Source organism: Rhipicephalus microplus, chromosome 4 (genome assembly GCF_043290135.1).
Source record: "Rhipicephalus microplus isolate Deutch F79 chromosome 4, USDA_Rmic, whole genome shotgun sequence".
Lineage (NCBI taxonomy): Eukaryota > Metazoa > Arthropoda > Arachnida > Ixodida > Ixodidae > Rhipicephalus > Rhipicephalus microplus.
In genome coordinates, this window is record NC_134703.1 from 155,610,434 (window position 1) to 155,622,852 (window position 12,419).

Below are 12,419 nucleotides of genomic sequence, written 5' to 3' on the forward strand. Positions count from 1 at the left end.
GAGCCTACAAAGAAAATGATCACAGTGGAAATGTTGTCGAAATTTTAGTCTGTTGGAACATTGCCTCGTAACATCTTTATTTTCCCTTAGGAACGAAATTGAGTGATTACTCTTTTGACGGAAGACACCGCCTTATCTGTTAGTTTTCCCAGCGTGCTGTCAAGAGTGACCATGGGGCACTGTCGGTAGTGTGGGGGGAGGGTGCTCAGCCCCCCCAACTTTTCTCAGTAGGGAGGCTAGCACCGCCCCTTGCCCCCCGTCACACCCGGCTGATACGCCTATGCACAAAAGCAATCGTTCATGTAACGAAGAAAGCGTTTGGGTCGCGGCGAGAAGGAGCTGAGTGCATTCTCCTCTATGTGCTCCATGGTCAAGTTCACCATTGTGACAGAGATGGAGGCAGTGTGAACGCAGATCGATGAAGGCGAAATGCAAACGGCGCCCGAGTACTTAGATTCAGATGCACGTAAGAGAAACCAAGGCGCTCGAAACTTAAGTCGGACACCCCCGCTACGGCGTTTTTTTTTTTGTGATCATATCCTGGTTTTGGTGTAGATAGAACCACGGTTAACAATTGTTGGAAGTTGAATAAAGTGTACAGGAAAACTAGTGCATGAATGATAAACTTCATTTTGTAACTTAGTTGCTTTTCGAACAGAAAAATAATGTCATTATTTAAGTCGGCTGTCATTTCTAACCAGAGGTAAATTTAGCCAAGGGGTGGCACACCGGGTGCGTGCTCCCCCCCTCCCCCCCCCCCATGTTTTTTTTTTCGCTATGGCGCACAGAGCACAAAATGACACCCGGCTACATGTGCCTGCCCAGTCCCCACTTCAAAACGAAATGGCCACCACCCCCCTTCTAAAAAAATGCCTACGTCGCTGTTTGTAACAATACTTACATAATACATATATAAAAGAAGTGTACAGTAATCTTGCTACTGTATGTCCGTCACGGTCAATCAGTGGATACGGTTTTCCGCTGCGCACTGACCCGAATATCGCCGGTTCGACCTCTCCGCGGCGGTAGCATTTCGGTAGAGACGGAGTTGTACAGGCCCGTGTACTGTTCGATGTCATTGCAATACAAAGAACACCAGATGCTCCAAATTTTCGAAGCTCTCCACTACGTCTTCCCTCATAATCACGTTGTGGTTTTCGGACGTGAAACCCCGGATGTTATTGTTATCATTATTAATATTGTTTGAATACACTTCTTCATTTGGCCGTCTTTACTCTGCATGTGTTCCTCACCACAAAGTCACACACAAATCTGAATGCCACGAGCCAGAGCCACGAAAGATGGCACGGGGCAAAAAAAAAAAAAAAAGCACTTGGCCGTAAATTCCAGTTCTTGCTAGTCGTGGTGAAAATAAAGATTCTCTCTTGAGAACTCCACCAGCATTGTTGGAGTATATATAGAAACAGACGTCCGGCTGTGAAATCGTCAGTTCGCATTTAATATAGCTATATTGCGCTGCATAGGCTCGCATGCAGTAATAATTAATTGATGGGGTTTCACGCACGAAAACCCCCACACGGATATGAGGAACGCCACACTGGCGGGCTCCGGAAATTTCAAAGAATCTTTATAGAAGCCACAAGCACTTAGGTTCCATCAAAATGAATGCGCCGCGACTAAGATTCGACTTTGTAACCTTTGGGTCAGCAGCAGAGCTACCGTAAACACAGGATCGCTATAACAAGTTTAGGTGGACGCGGTGTTTTCCGTTAAAAACTTAGGGATGTGGGAAGGGGGGCAATTTTCTAGGGCAGAGACCACTGGACGCAGTGAATGCAAAAATTAAAACGAAGTGCTGATCACACCGGCCTGTATTATTGGAACATCGGCTTTCGGAAAGTAAAGTTTAGGGGTAAATTCCATCGAATGATACACCAGGAGACTACGGCCTCCGCCATCACCCAAAACGTACATTTTCAATAAAACAGCTGCAGTGGCGGAGAATAAATGATTAGGGGAATGAGTGCTGAGGGGGAGGGGGGGGGGGGTTGCTCACTTGTGTCATGCTGAGTTGTGCTGTAGTGCGTGTAGTGAATGTAAGAATTCTTTTACTTACTTGGTCGCATTTTGTGGGAATTTCTTGCCCGTTTGTACTGATTTTTCAAAATTATAAACTTGTGCCCGATAACTCCTGTTCCGGCACGTGTGCTAAAGTATGGATAAATGAATAAATAAAATTAAATTACGGAGTGTGCGCCGCCCTCCTCTCAGTTTCAAATGTAGCCGTTACAGAGTTCTTTAAATGACAACAGAAAAAAGTCATCTACCGCACTTAATAACGTATTACGGCCAATGACGCGTGATTATGAGAACAGCAAAAGTAGACATTGAAAATTTTACAAGGCACTTCGCGTCTTGTGAAAGACATACGATTCGGGATAGTTCGTGATTTCAACGGGGCACACATAAGCTTACATATATATTCTCGTGACTCGACAAGCTATAAAATCTAGCGTTGCTCGTCCCCGCAGCTACTCCAACGAACTCTGGATATACTTGCTCCTCGTTTCAGTGAATGAAATAAGTGGCGTCTGTGCCATAACGTAAGTGATGCAGACATTGCAACGGACAATGACGTATATTCTTTGCATGCCCGAGTAGTCAACGTGTATGTTAAGCCCACGATATGAACACACGAGTTCTGAATTTAGATGAAACCGCAGACTCGTCAGACTTGGCTTCCGCCTACGCAACTACTCGCTGTTTCGCATCAGATTGATTTCCACTGTGCAAAATGAAGCAAAATTAGATAATTATTTATTTATTAAATTGCAAGTTCTTAGCTAAAAACACCAAAGTTAGACACACTTGCGAAGTGATGATCAGTCTCGTAATCTAGATTTAAAAATAAGTTTTTGAGCTTTTGAACGTCTTCGTTACCACTTAAAAACAATGTAGAGTTAGATCACCTCATGCTCGTACTGATCTAAAATGCACGCCCCGAAATAAAATAAGTTTAGATTTTCTGAAATGATATCACATATTTATTTAAAAATGAGATATTGCCTATCTTTGATGGTAACCCACATAGGTCGCTATAAAAAACAGTAAACATTTACGATCCATAGCAATATTTAGATGAAAAAGTACACTTGCTCCCCGTATAATTAATTAGGGCAAGACAAAAACTTTGTGGATTCAGAATTTTCATTATTAATTAAGACTAAAAAACCAAATTCACTCATGGTGGCAAGAAATTTAATCGTAACGCTAAATTAGTTTGGTAGATAAATTGTTGCCTGACCGCTTTGTTAGTGTTAGTTTAATTGACCATCATGGTTTGTTTTCACAAGAGAAAATTAAGACAACTATTTCCTTCCTTCAATTTCGCACCGAAACCCTGCAGCATGACGTCTAAGATCTGAATGTGTATGTTTTGGTGTTACAGCCGCGTTGCCTCGAAATTTCTATAGAATTTTATTTCATTATCTGATATTAGTTCCTCTACCACGAACAGTGGTAAATTTTTATGCCGATATGCCTAAAATTGCAGACGGAATTCGTTCGCGACCCATGACTCCACAGCAAGTTCATGCTGGAGGCCGAGGTGATGTCACCAGTGGCATTATCTATTTACGCCTTGTCTGATTTGTCAATAGGGTTTTTGTGGCAAAAGTAGAGCGTTTGGTGTTGCGGAGGGCGATTAACGAATACGGGTGAAACCATTTCACGTTAGTGTGCCTTTGTGCTGCTTGTTCATGTCCCGCGAAATTACCAACCGCCTCGCTGGATCACTCTAGCGATGCTATTTGGACGTCGCATGCACTGTATGGGCCGGATGAATGGATAGATGCTATGATACTCCCCTTTATAACGGAGCAGTGACATGTGTGCCACCAGCACAGGTAGGCAAAACTTGTGGAGCTTACTCCGACTCACTCATGAAATATATTTTGCGCTTTAGACTCACTCGGACTCTGACTCAACGAAAATTTTCCAGAGCCGGACTCACTCGGGTTCAAACTCACTGAAGCACTACTCACTCAGACTCATGAGTACGTTGGCCTAGAATTGGCTTTTTGGACCGTGGTGGGAATGCTTAACACTAATATATCAATTATTCGGTGCTCTTCTAGGCACCGTTTGACATTGTATCTTCGATAACGAGTCCTGAGTGCTTGCAAACCAGTAAGATCATTTATTTTTGGAAGAGATAACAGCATAAGATTATATATTTATGAATAATATACCTTGAAGTGTTGGTGGGGGAGGTCAGAACAACCCCCTATGGTAAAAAAAATATTGATATAGCGCATGAATGACATGGCTATTGAAATACCGGTCAGTGGACGTGAGTATAATTGTGAATAAAAAAAAGGATCATAGTAATGATGAATATGACTAGATAGGAGGCCCACCAGGCTCGCAAGAAAAAAAAAACGTAAAGAAAGCTTTCTTTTTGTTTTGGCCTAATGCCTTATCTACTTCGATTAAATCGATCCAATTATAAAGAAATGTATACATTCATGTTCCATCTCTAGGCCGCTTGTGGTAGAATGACCTTAGTTTCTGACTATCTCTGTCCTTTATCTCTACTTTTCTGCCACCTAACCGTCTCTCACTTGCTGCAAGAGGTGTTACTGTCAGCTTTAGAACTGACCACTCCACGGCGTCTACAGCAGTAGATCTAACTGCTTTGTGCACTGCACTTGGTGTGGTCAAGCGGGGACCACGGCAACAATAGTTGATTTTCAGCGACTCAAATGCTGCCCTACAATCTGTGCTCTCAGCACTGCGTCGCGGGCCGTATGAACAGCTTGTATTCGAAATTCAATGCCTTCTCCACACTTCATACGAGAAAGGGCACCATGTGATGTTTCAGTGGCTGCCAAGTCACTGCGGCGTCATGGGGAACGAACATGCCGATACTGCCGCACGGGCAGCTCTTGAGGGTACACGAGAAGGAGCCATACCACTTTCACGGACCGATGCTGCAGTAATCTTCGACGACTTGCGCAAAAACTCACGCTCTCAGTACGGTCCCACCAAGCAACCAGACCACCCAGACGAATCGCCAACACCACCTGTCCTCTTTGATGGCTCTCCGCATGCCCACAGGGCTCGACCGAAGAGAAGCCACCCTTCTTCATCGCTTATGGCTAGGGGTGGCATTTACAAAATCTTATTCATTTATCGTAGGAATGGCCGACAACGCTGTCTGCGATGCCTGTCGTTGCAAAGAGACGCTTCACCATGCACGTCCTGGGCGACTGTCTGTTGTATGACATCCAGAGACAGTCACTGACGTCCGTTCTTGCGGCGCATCGACAATAGCCAAATATCTGTGGACACTATGTTTTCAAGTGCCCGAGAGAAGACATTGCAAAAGAAGGCGCCAAAGCACTGTTGAAATTCCTACGCGACATGGACTTGAACAAGCGGCTGTAACATCAATGTCACACACCACGAAAGAAAAAACTGGACTATGACTGAGTGTGCGCGCGTGTGCTGCTTAATGTGCTGTGTTTATTTCTCTCCCTCTCTCCTCTCTATCTTTCATATCCCCAATCCCCCTCCCATGCGCAGGGTAGCAAACCGGCTGCCTATAGACTGGTAACCTCCCTGGCGTTCTTTTCCTATTTTCCTTCTTTTCCTCTCATTTGCTTCTCTCGCGAACGTGTTCAGCTTTCCATGGTTTTCCCTTAATCGCCATATTCAATAAAAAAAAACTCCGCCATATCCACGAAGTGAATGATGATGAGTGGGCGAAGCTCCGGAGGTAAACCTGGTAAACCATGAATCCTCTGTACATTTTCCCACTCGATTTTATTACATCGCTCCCCCTAGCGTACGTCGCCGCACTAAATCGAACAATTGCCTTCAACCAATGACACGCGCCATATGTGACATCATTCCTATTTTATAAGATCTCGCGTCTTTCATCAACTACAAGTACCGCTTTCTAGTTTATAACATCTTGCATCTTTTCATCATCAGCTACAAGTACCACCATCTAGTAAACACTACAAGAACTAAACGAGAGGTGGCTACATACAGGAGACGGTACCGCCATCTAGTGAACACTGCAAGAACTAAACTAGAGGTGGCTACATACAGGCTACAGGGGACGCACAGCCCACGCCCTAAGGAGCTTCGCCCCTAAATATGGCAGCATATCCACAGAGTGAATGATGGAGAGTGGGGCGAAGCATCCGCCCGTCCATTCTTTCTTACTTCTGTCCGTCCATGCGTCCGTCTGTGGGACCGTCCGTGCGTCTGTTCATGCGTCCGCACGTCCACATGTGCGCCCGTCCCTGCGTTCGTCCATGCATCCGCCCTTGCGTCCATCCGTCGGTGCAGTCATCCATGAGTCCGTCCATGCATCTGTCTGTGTGTCCGTTCGTCCACCTATTCAACACTCCAAGTACCACCATCTCGCATCTTTTCATCATATACTCCTCATATAGAAGCACCGCCATCCAGCGGACATTCCAAGGACCAAACGAGAAGAGGCACACGCATACTTTCTTACGGCTTGCGCTTCGTGTCTACTTCCCACCTTTAACCACCTCGAGTTCATGGTATATACTAGTTCACTGTTTCATGGCACTGCGGCGCAACGCTCGCTAAACCTTTCTAAAACCAAGAAGGTTACGCCCAGCGAGTATAACGTAGCAACCCTTTCTTGTCAGATAGTGCTCAATGTACATGCCAACGGCTGTTGAGGGGGAATAAGAGACAGGATAATTCAGCTTTTAGTTAATGCGCACGCTGCGAATTTTTTATTGTTCACAACGCACAGAAGAAATCTCTCACCGGCACCACCTTGGAGGTCAAAATGTAAGACTGGTTACACATTACGACTACTACTCAGACTAAGAGGGACGAACGGGTGCCGCTATAAGGAGCTTCGCCCCTAAAACCGAGGAGTTACGGAGTCACTCTCTATCGAGCGCGACTCATAGAGCGTTTGCTACCGGCGCTTAAAGAGAAGCTAAGGGGATTTTAGAAATTCAATCGAAGTTCATGTTTAAAAAAGACCGACATTATTGTTTACGATGTCATAATTGTTCTCGCGGTTGTAGCAGCAGGAGCTTTAGAATAGGCGAAATAAAAGCTGGTCTTGCTCCGCCCCTACGAGCGCGCTGGAAGTTTTGCTTGCTTGTTCCTTTCTTTTGTGGCTCTCACCCACTGAGGGGGATTGGCCAGGAAGCCGGTGGTTAATGCAAGTCAATACCTTTAGGTTTTCTAGACTAGGGGAATATGATTACTGTGTTTTGACTGTGAAACTAATTTGGCGCAATGTAGAAAAAAAAGGGGGGGGGGGAGGAGAAAAATAATAAAATTTGTTGAATATCTGAGGTGTAATCTCTATATGAAATTCTTCTGAAAGTGTGGGCGTGGAAACATACGTCATCTTCATTTCCTCTGGCCCCCAGCAAGCTCTTTCTTATCTTCAACCACGGCCTCCGTGACTAACCCATCACATGCCATTGCCGGAACTAATCGAAGAGGCCACACTTCAGCAGTGCTGATGTTGCAGATGACGCGTCATATCAAATAACGTCACCGTGTTCGCTCAGCGTCTCAAGATGCATGGTGGCCACAGCTACCGGGCACCTGTTTTTTTCACCGAAAAGTGCTATTTTTTCATCATGTTTTTTTTCGCCAAAAACTGCTATTGTCGTTCACTTTTGAGAACTCTCACATCGCTTTTCTAATTGAGCAAGGATGAAACTGTCCTTACACGCTCCTAGGTCACTTTTTTTTTTAGAAAAGTGCTTCAGCTTCCCTTTAAGAAAAACGCATCTCGGAAGCGCTACAGAAGATTTCTGTAGGTACTTTCGAAACAAAATAAGTGCTTTAGTGTTAAAATAGTGATTTTCACTGAGTAGAAAGAACAAGGTAGTTTACAGTCAGTCACTGTCTCTTCGCGGAAGACGAAGCGCCCGTTTCACGTGGTCACCGCGTTGGGGACTCGTCAACTTGCTTCTTGCCCGAAAATACAGTCAGCCGCTCAGTGTAAACTGTGCGAAATATGTCGTTTAAGGAAATCACGAGGCCGCGATCGTGCAAGGGCGCGGCCACCTATGGTGCGTCTGAGTCTGAATATATATGAGCGTCTGCATGATGTCCATATCGATGGCTTCACTTTCGCCACAAGCGACCGCCCCAGAAGGGCGTTCGTCCTGAGTTTGAACCCCGGACCGGGACGAATTTTTCGGCCACAAAGAGGCTTTCCTTTCTGAGAAATCCGAACGAATTTCATTCTAGCTTCGTGCTGCAAACGGGTAGTTGTCTTCTTTTCCTTTCTTAATCGGGCATGCTGTGAAGTTTAGACCACAGAATATGATGATTTCTGAGTATACACAGATAAGTACGTTTGTGGCTATGTGCTATTTCCACTAAAAAAAAAGAAATCAGAGGGCTGTTCACGTAACTATTCAAACTTGCTTTTTGTAAGAATGGAACATACACGTGTTTTGCAAATTATTTTCATTTCATTATTTATATACTCTGCATATATGTCTATGTCTATCATACGTGAATGCATATTTGTATTCGTTTGTGCATTTTAATTTGTAATGCATACTTGAAATGTTTAGCATCTTTTTGGTTTATTCTTTGAGATCAAATGCTGCACCCTCTCGTTTCACCGCCGATGGATGGCTGGGGCTTTGTCAAGCTGTAATTGGACAGCTTTTTTCCCAGCCACCTTTTTTTTTTCAATGCAAGTGTTAGATTTTTGGTGAAAATAACGTTCCTATATTGATTGATTGATTGATTGATTTATTGATCATAGCAAGTCAGAAATCATTTTTTTACCACTATAAGCGTTTGATGTGCCTATTTGTGATGGGCCGTGACGAAGACTCAATGCCTTTTTATTTTTTCTTCTGTTTAAATCCGTGTACATTTCAATGTACTTTGTCAAGTTGCTTCGCACTATGTAGTGTTAGGTCCTCTCGGTGGGCAATTTTGGCCGAGTTCTCCTGTTTCTCAATTCAGTGCGTTCGCTTTGTCTTGTGCTCGCACAAAGCGTGAGCAAAGTGGCGATGCCTTGTTGAATATATTCCGTAATTATAGTTCCCTTTGCGTTCCTGGAGTGAACTTGCTGCGCTGTTTACACTCAACTCATTCGCATGCAGATGAAAGCCTCACGACTTGGACACGGTTGGTGGATGAAGAAGTGGTCTACGAGACCAAGCATGTAGATTCATGTAACGCCAAAGACAAGAAAGAAAATACAATAACGTTCGCCAGACCTGTACTGCAAACTTTGGGCTGTCCACATGTGGACAGCCCAAAGCCCATTCACAGCGACTCAAAGTCGCTGTGAATGAGAGCAAAGCTATTACAGCAACCTGCAGCTGCAAAGCCGGGTAACATCAACGCGTAAATTGCAAACATTTTCATGCGCGTCATTACAGTGTGCCAGCAAGGAAGCGCCTTTTCCGTCCTGCGGCGGATGAACCCCATTAGCCGGCGGGTAGCGCACGCGACCGATGGTGTGCTTCAAGCTGCTCGTCGAGCATCGCAGCACCGACGCAGTAACGAAAGTCTTCGTCGCAGAAGTGCTTGCTACACGCACGACTCGTAGCTGATGACTGCTTGCCAGTTCTGAGATCCACAGCCCGTGCACGCTTCACGAAATTTTTTGTTGGGTGGATCAGGGGCGGATCTAGTCCCTCATTTCAGGGGGGGGGCAGTCGCTTGAAGTAACAGCGAAGAGGGGGGCGGGGTTGTTACTTTTTGTTTATTTTCACTAGTACAACCACAATTTAGTATAAATACTGTTAATGCGTGTTTACAGTGGTGCCACTCCATAGTACTATTCGGTGATAGGAGGTATAGGCAGGAAAGACTCAAGAATAGGGAGAGGGGGTGCTCATGACACAGGCTTTGGGGAGTGGGGTGATCGCCCCTACCGTCCTCACCCCCCCCCCCCCCCGCGCCCTCCTAGATCCGCTACTGGGATGGGTAGGTGTAGGCAGGGGTTCTGTTGTATAGATCCGGCACACCGGCACCGAGAAGCGCCATCTTCGTCACCTTCGGAAAGCCACTCCTGCAACGATAGCTTCCATTGTGCTCAATATGCGAGAAAGGAAAAAAAAAAGCTCCGCATTTGAACAGACAGCAGCGCAGGAAGAACGTGAAAGTTTCGTTTTCAAAGCACGTGCGCAGCGCTCCAAAAAACAGCGGATGCAGCAGCCCAGACCACGTGATCCTGCAAAGCACGTCACGCCCATGGTGGCGCCGCCATTTACGGAGGTGGGCCTCGAGGCCATTAGCCCCAACTGCAGTTGCGTCAAGTTGTGCTTAATATAAGGTGCATTACCGGCCAGTTTCTTGCGCACTCAGGCTTACGTAACCAGGGGCGCTTCCGACAATGGTCGCGCTCGATCGAGATCAAATTTCTCGATTGTGATTGACTTAATTTATGCCTTGGCCATTGGCAAACGGAACCAGTTGCTATTGAGAACGTTGATTTTGAATGGATGATCGTAACTTGATGGATAGATAATAAAAAGAAAAGAAGAAAGTGAAAAAAAAAAAACGTTTGCCGCCAGTGAGGATTGAACTCACGACCGCTGGTTTACGAGACCAGCGCTCTACCACTGAGCTATAACGGCGACGACTGAAGGCTGTCGTTGCTTAGAATTTTCAGGTAGTATCCGAACTGCTCCCTGCGTGGCGCACTGATGGCCCTTTGTCTCGTTTTTTTAAGTGTTTAGTTAATCCAGTTGAACTTTACGAAAGCGAAAAAAAAAAGACAGGAGAAGGAAACCATGGACATAAAAAGACACAGTGAGAGCCTACGTTCAAGAAGTAGAAAATTTTTACCCTTTCTTAGTCAACTTTCTTTATGAAGAACCGTCGGCTAGTCAGTTACTTCACTGAGCGTCACATTAATGAGAGTGCAAGAAATAAATCATCGCGCCTTCTTTTAATGCGGCCAGTTCAAAAAGTGCGCCGGTGTTCGTGCCTGCTTCGGATGCAAAAACGGGAGATTTGTTGCGTCGTAAAAACATGTTGTGGTGGTCTTGTGGCACTGCGATGACGTGTAAAACATACACGAACACACGCATGAAAATGCGCCTACCTTTTTTTTTTTTACAGACTACGTTCTGCTTGGAGCTTTCTGTTTACAAACGACATTATTAAAAGATGCTGCAATAATGCATAACCGGGCTCCTTGGTGAACGGTGATAATATATCGCAGCACAAAAATAAAAGCCAGAACTTCAGGAACAAACCAAGTTCACCCGCACCAGCATGAAGTACTACTTTTGTCAACCGTCCAAAAGTTTCACGCAAGGACGAGAATATGGTATCTGAATAGTTACGAGTGGCGTTCTTTGCAGTAACCACAAATGAGTTAGGCGAGATTATTCCTCTCGACCGTGTTTTCAGCTGGAAGCGCAGAACCCAATAAATAATACAATGATGATGCAACTATGCAGTTTGTTCAAGTTCAATCTACTTGTATTACAGGTCCAATATGAAAAGCTCACGAGGCCGGCGGCCCCGTACGTCCACTATGACTGGCTGAACAACGCCAACGTGGCGTTCTCAATTGTTGGTTGAGTGTACCGACCACATGACCATAGTAAGACAGCCGAATGTCTCCGTGTCGAAAGAAATCATCCCGTTCATGTAATTGGCTGCTGCCCTAGTGCTCTCCTAGGTGGGTTCACCCATGGCCTCCGAGATGCCGGGCGCACGGCGTGTTTCTGTCTGGCCGTCCTATATTCTAGTTTAATATAGGCCGTCCCAATCACTGCGCTCCCCAGCTACAGTGGCTAGAATAGGGTATTCAAGCCACTGTACTCCAGCAAAATGAACGTGTATTGCCTCGCGTGCCTATCTACCGCGACAGGGCGCGGATTCCGGCGGCGGCGGAGACCGCGGCAGACAGCAGAGATGCGCAATGTTCCAGTGAACGCGGGGCTGTTTTTTCCGCGTACCTGCAATAATCACCGCCAGAGTTTTCTTGCTGAACTAAAGGAAAGCATTTGTTTCTGTTACTGCATTTATTTCGCCCCAATTCACGAAAAAAAAAAACACACCGACTGCTGCATTTTCTCGATAGGATATTGTAAGAAGGTTTCAATGCGTTTGTGGCAGTATTGCTTTTTTTTCATTATAGTCCATTTTATCTCGGTGCTCAATACCTCGATTTGAGAAATATAGAGGCATTCTGACATTCTTCTTTTCTGTAGACTTGTATGGGGGAAAACTGTGCTAATTATTGTAGTTGAATCGTATTGCTCTTTTATCCTGACTCATAGTTTTACTATTATATCGCGTACGGATATTTATGAGGTGGTCAACCGAAGTGCAGTTACGCTCTAGATAACTGAGTGCACTGGTCATGTGATTGAAGTAGGGTACGTGGGAAGTAATTTTGCCGTAATATTGTAGAGCTGTGCTTCGATTAGCCGTCGTACATTCAC

At 45.3% G+C, this 12,419-nt stretch overlaps 1 non-coding gene across 1 annotated transcript; it reads right to left on the bottom strand.

The window, feature by feature from the left end:
- Positions 1-10,523: 10,523 nt before the first annotated feature.
- TRNAT-CGU (transfer RNA threonine (anticodon CGU)) lies at positions 10,524-10,595 on the bottom strand. The gene has a single exon. It is a non-coding gene; the product is annotated as a tRNA-Thr (tRNA).
- Between the last annotated feature and the right edge of the window lie 1,824 nt (positions 10,596-12,419).